The 6,489-nt window shown below is 41.1% G+C and overlaps 1 protein-coding gene across 2 annotated transcripts in view; it reads left to right on the forward strand.

Annotated features, from left to right (window-relative positions):
• Positions 1–5,100: 5,100 nt before the first annotated feature.
• Positions 5,101–6,489, forward strand: part of serpini1 (serpin peptidase inhibitor, clade I (neuroserpin), member 1) — a 17,766-nt gene continuing 16,377 nt past the window's right edge. For both annotated transcript variants that reach the window (XM_031861095.1, XM_031861094.1), the window contains exon 1: positions 5,101–5,193. The gene's annotated coding sequence lies outside the window, so the exon portion shown is untranslated. The remainder of the gene's footprint in view (positions 5,194–6,489) is intronic.

Raw genomic sequence — 6,489 nt, forward strand, 5'->3', positions numbered from 1 at the left:
GCTACAGAGGAATACTGTGTGTGTGTGTGTGTGTGTGTGTGTGTGTGTGTGTGTGTGTGTGAGACACACAGTATCATGTTGGTTCTGGTGGCTGAGCTCTGGAAACAATAATGACTTAGAATTGAAGCCTATTCCATTTCTCTGAGTTGATATTATGGCACTACAGAAATCATCACTTCTTCAAACTGTAATACATGTCCTGTCAATTTGCACACCGTGTGCTCACAGGTGTGTTGCGTGCGAGTTTAAAATAAAATGCCTTTTAATCACCAATTTTCTACCGAGCGTCACTAAAAGAACCGGAAATACTGTCAAGTAAAAGTGCAGAGATCAGACGTGAGGTGAGCTGAGGTTCAGTGCAGTTTGAACTTGTTTTTGTGTATTTCATGTCTCTATTGGAGTGTGGCCAGACAACAAATGAAAGGAGAGAATAATGGGGAGTCGTGCTAGGATTGCATGGTCAGCATCACAGACTCACAGGCCACCAGGGCCTCAGCAAAGTTATAGTGTTTGTTTTTTAGTGCATCGTGCTGCACATACTTGGAACATTATTCCAACATATTATAGGCCAATCAAAAGCTATGGAAAACAAACCCCTCTGCACTTGAATGTAACCGTTCTGTCGCTGTTTCCTTGTGTGTATTTATTTTGTTTTAATTGTTCTCTCAACACCACTGAGAATGAGGGCATGCCGCCAATGATTCCACGAGGTTTAAATAAAAGGTTCAAACACAATACTCCTGTCCTCCGTGGTACAATATGAAATAGATGATTTTAGAATGTGTGCGTTTGTTGGCCGATACACAAAGAGCATAGATGTGAGTTTTAATTTGTTTTCAGCAAAATGTGGGAAGTAACTTGTTTGATGAATGATTTTCGTTTCAAGGCGGCCTATTGTTTTTCTTTCTCTTTTGATGGATCACTTGCACATCTCGACACTCCTGTGTTATTGAAACCTCTGTGTGTTTCATGGAATATAAATTTTGGATTTGTATCGTTAATATTTGTACATTTTTCAGAATGAATTGAGAGCGAGGCTTGCTTACCGACTTGTTAGAGCCACGTTAGCCACCCTGTGAGGCTGTACATAAGCACAGCTTTTAACTCAATGCTAATCAACATGCTAACAATGACAATGCTGAGGTTCAGCAGGTATAATGTTGACCATCTTTGTTTAGCATGTTTGCGTGCCAACAGTTGCTGAGTCGCACTATTTTGTCATAAAACAAACTATTAGCTACAACTACATGTGGACCTTATTATGGCCCTGGATGAAAGGACGTTTTTACATTCCATCCTTTAGTGAACATGAATATCTGCACCAAATTCCACCGCAATCCATCCAATAGTTGTTGAGATATTTTAATCAAAACTAAAAAATGTCCACAGCGTGAACTTTTGAACCTCGCACAGAATTACATTGACAGTAACACCACGTCAGCATTTTCATTAGACGCACTTTAAGACCTCGTCTACTTGACCTGAATATTTAACACATATCCACATTTCTTTTTTTTGTGTTACCTCAACTGAAACTCTTGAATTGCTCACCTGGTTAAAGACGGGATACATCACCGTGTAGAGAGCCATAGAGACTACCGAGGCAGTGTCGGCTTCATTCTTAATGTCCTCCATGGGCATCCTTGACCAATCAATGGCTCTTTGTTTGCGTGCTTGTCCACTGATGCCAGTTTCGCCTCATTCGATCACTCACAGGAGCCTGACAGAATGGGAGCAGACAAGGACCTGAAGAAGAAGAGGAGGAGGAAGAAGAAGGCAGGACAGGTGAAGAAGGGAGGAGATAGATGGTGGAGGATTAAAAGAAAGGTAAACGTTGCTACAACCACTTTAATTCGGTATCTTTAAATGTGCTCGCTTTGCAAAGACGGGACAGAAAATGTGGTTCGTCAAAGATGGAATAAATTCATAAAACACATTATAATAATTCCAACAATGCAGCAGCTTTATTATTTCCCCTTGCGTGCCATAAAAGCTGTATGCCACTTCCCAGAAAGCCTTTCAGTCACAGACATGGTGGTCACATAACAGCCACATTACTGAGGTGTGTGTGTGCTTTATACTGTTCCACCGGGTCTAATGGTGACAAAACTGGCATGAGTCATACCTCAATAAGGAACACCCTCTCCAATATTATTGCTGCGATAAATATAGAAGCTTGGCATACGTGTTCAGGGATTTTTCGACCTCAATCTTGTCATAAGGTGAGAAATAAGAGGAGCACATCTCTTGATACCTTCTTTCAATGTCTCTATCTGACACCTCCAGGACCAGTTCTTCCTCAGCCAGTGTTGGTCGTGCGACACTTTTTACGGCATCTATAATATGACGCCATTTTTCATCCTCCTCATCATAGAACATCGTTTAACGCAGGGCAGGGACACTCACTTTAATACTCCGTCTTCATGTGAGGGCCTCGTCTTTTCACGAGTCCAGTGAGTCACCACGCGAGGACCTCACAGGGACTTTATAGTCCGCAACTAAGGCTCTTAAGTTTATCAGTGGCTTTATTTTTCCCCTTGGTAATACCCACTATTACACTCATCAATTGTAAGATGTAGTGTACGGCGTAGTTTTGTGAGCTGACATCATTTTATTTAATCCCGGTTAATTAAGTGAGTTAATTATAAATTGAGGCCGCTATTGACGGCAGCTTGACTATTTAAAAAACAGCTGCTTTGTGTTGCGCTAGTGATGATTCACTCTGACCAATCACCTGTCTGCAGTGTTTAAACTCTACTACTGAACAGCTGTGCGTACATAGGCTTTAGCCTAGTATCAGTGGTGGGTGTGGTCAAAGGTGTGTTCAGCTGCATCTGTAACCACACCCAACAGTGATGTCACAGGGCCCTGGAGTACACCTGTGAATCACTGCAGCAAAGGTGAGAAGTGAAACCACTGGAGGTCAGCAAAGACAAGATTTCCATGAGGGGCTAAATTACTCTTCAAATTAAACTGATTAAAAACAGATACAATGTTAATTCTGTTTTGCATAATTAGACTGGGCTTTTCTTGGCCCAACATGCGGATAAGTTTAGATCTAACATGAACAAAATATACTAAAATATACAAACATATGTTTACCATTTTTTTAAGGTTATCAAAAAATTTTAGGAATAACATTTGGAAGGTTATTTCCTGTGCAGATGAAAACTAAATTGTCCTTCTTGGACAGATTTTAAATAAGGAATGACAGGTGATACATGTGTTAAGTAAATTAGTGCAATCGTTGGTAAGTCCTAACACACAATTAAAGGTTGGGTTGAACCATAATTGTTCAATTAGGGGTTAAGTATTAATGTGTAAAGGTGTGTTTTAGCCCAAGTATTTCTTCCATAGATGGTAGCGCTTAACTGTAGCATCTCTATATGCATCTCATAAAACTGTACCCAGGTGGACATTTCAACCTATCAACCACAAGTGTAACAAATGATCATAACGACTACCCTGCATTATTTCTTAGGTGTGCCTTCAACAGGTTTCTGGTATTGTGCATTCTGGCTCACCTAAAATGGAACACAAGTATTAATTAGCTAATGTTATTAGCTACACCTGTGCTTTGCTTTACCTGTCAGGACAAACGTCTATTAGACACACTTCAGAGTCATTGGTGCAAACCATTAGAATGACACATTTAAAAAAAAAAAAACAACAGAGTAGCCACAACAAGTAAAAAGGCATAAAAGTTCACAACCACAACTTTGCATGTCTAGCTCATTACGGAAGTTAGTTATTTTATATTGCAACTGACACAGACACCATTTTTTTCCATCTTCATTATTCATAACACCACCTCTGTGTTGGCAGGTTAACTGACAGCGATGCGAGGCGATGCTATAGCGCCATAACTACTGTAACATTATCCAAACAAGTTTGTTAAAAAAAAACATATCGCTGGTGGTGCTGGAGGGTTCACACAGGTATAGCACGACACTTACCGGTGGGGAGATTGTTCCCAGTGAAGTGAAGAGAAGAGAAGTGCAAATAACAAGGAGGTGGATGATGTTATAAAGCGAACAACACCTACAGGTAGTGTTAGCGCTAACGTGAGATTAGCAGTTTAGAAGCAGGTGATCAACTCCGCCGTAAGCTAACTAGCACTCTATCGCTAAGCTACGTGTCTGGTGATAAAATGGCGGAACTATTAGTCATATAACAACACTAGACAGGTGTTAATGTTGTTTGCTCCAATAAGCCCTCTTGTTGTGGTTTGTGTCTTATATTCAGGAAGTTTTCTGCCTCACAAAGCTGGAGGCAGGAGTCCGGGGTGGGCGGTGTCGCGAGCCGCCCGTTGGTATCGCAGGAGAGGGCTGGTTGTAGTTCTTTCGGTAAGTCTCCTTCATGCTTCGTCGTCGCAACGGCCACTAAAACAGACTTCAAATCCCAAAAAGGTGCAGGACAGGTGGTGTATTTTGTGACGCTTTCGTTTGACAGAGCTGAGCACGAACATTGTTACCGCTTATCCGTGTATATAAAGCACACAAATATAAGTAGTAGAGCTGTGCAGAATACATATTTAAAGTTGATTGAGAGCAAACTAATTTAGGTTAGCGCGGCACGAAATTAACTGTTGCACCGTAGGACAAGATAGTTCTCTGTCACACTGTTGTCGATAACAGATGAAGATACTCCTAAACAGCAGCATCAATAAAATTGAATTGAATTGCAACGGATTTTTAAGAATATCCATTAAAGTTCAATGCCCCTTTTACAGCATACATATCTGTGCATTTAAACAAACAAAAATGAACTATGCTAACTGTTGTAGGGGGCTAGTTTCGGGTTGTTATAAAGCTGGAGGGCATAACAATTGAGACAGGTGAAATAAAACATACACACAGTTGAACACAATTACTACGAATATGTGACACATTATATGTTCAACGCAAAGCCGCCGTGGTTAGGTTCGAATCCATTTTTATATAGACTATAAAGGTAAAGTACATGTTACTAAAAAAAGTAAAGGCTACTGTTCTTAAGCAAAGACGGAAGCCGAAAATTAATTATTTCGTCTCACATCGATACTCTTTGGTAGACGGTCATTTGACCAATCGGCGTGGAGGGGGGCGGAGTCTATGGCAAATGAACAAGCAGCGAGCTGCGGGGCTGGAGAAGAGCAGCAGAGAGAGAGACCGCACACATCCACCCATCCATCATACCTAACACCGTTTATCGGTAAGAGCCGTTTTATGCAATAACCTACAACCGGTTCAATCGCAAAACCTGCACTGATTTATCTGAATGACACTATAGGATAACAAACCTTAACTGCTTCGCTTTTGCAAGATACAACTAAGATTTCTGAGTGTGTCTATTGAATTGTTTTTTCTTTAAAAGGTGTAGGAATGTATTGGTGTAATATGGATTTTTATGGTATGGTGTAAAGGGATTATGATGCTATAATCAACATGTGTAGGCTTTTAATAAGGGCGCGGGTGGAAACGCACATTGGAGCCACACATATTTCTTCAATCCTATATTGATTAAAGCCGTTACCCGTTTGTTCACCACCCAATGCTATTTCATTTTTCTCGGTGGTCTTTGATTGCAATGCTTGTTTTTGTTGTTCTTGTTGTTCTCACTCAAAACAAGCTCAGGCATTGCAATGTTGTTCTTGTCCTTGAAATACGGGCAAAGGCGCAGTGAGTGAGCGTGTGAATTAACGAGGCAGATAGTAGCCTGGTCCTACCCTATCCGCACCCCACACACACACGCGCACACACACACACACACGCACGCACTCACCACTTGTTATTCCTTCATGCAGGTCTGTGTATGTTTGTGTTCATGGTGGTTTTGGTGAAAATATGTTGCTAACAGAACCGGCAGATTCAGCCTGCAGAAACAAAATCTTTGGTAATTCAAAACTGGAATATTATGATGTAGCCTATTTATACACGACACTGCACCTCCGGTTAAATCATATTAATTTTCATAGTGATACCATGTGTGTGTGTGCTGAAGGGGGGGACATCAATAATAGCTTAAACAATTCAGTGTTGCTTCCTCTCGTGTCTCATTCTCTCAATCCACCTATGATCTCTTTATCTCTGCAACTAAGATAATGACCTCCTTAATCCTCATTTAGGCCCGTAGTTCTGATCCACATTCAGAAAGGCAGCATCCCTTCAGTCATAATCTCAATGAATTGATTCCATATGGAGCCAAATCACTAAATCTCTGAAGACTGCTGTTTCCTATGCCCTGCTTTGGTGTTTGTGCTTTTGTGTGTGTGTGTGTGTGTGTGTGTGTGTGTGTGTGTGTGTGTGTGCGTCCTGGCTATTCCCACCGAGCGCTGCATTAATTGCATTTCAATAATTAAATGTCTTTCAAATCAGCCTAGCGAAACAAAATGAGGGGAGGGAAAAGCAACTGGCTGTGTCTGAACACTTCCAAGCATAACCTTGTGTGTGTGTGTGTGTGTGTGTGTGTGTGTGTGTGTGTGTGTGTGTGTGTGTGTGTGTGTGTGTG

Source organism: Anarrhichthys ocellatus, unplaced genomic scaffold (assembly GCF_004355925.1).
Source record: "Anarrhichthys ocellatus isolate YVR2014 unplaced genomic scaffold, GSC_Weel_1.0 scaffold24, whole genome shotgun sequence".
NCBI classification, from domain to species: domain Eukaryota; kingdom Metazoa; phylum Chordata; class Actinopteri; order Perciformes; family Anarhichadidae; genus Anarrhichthys; species Anarrhichthys ocellatus.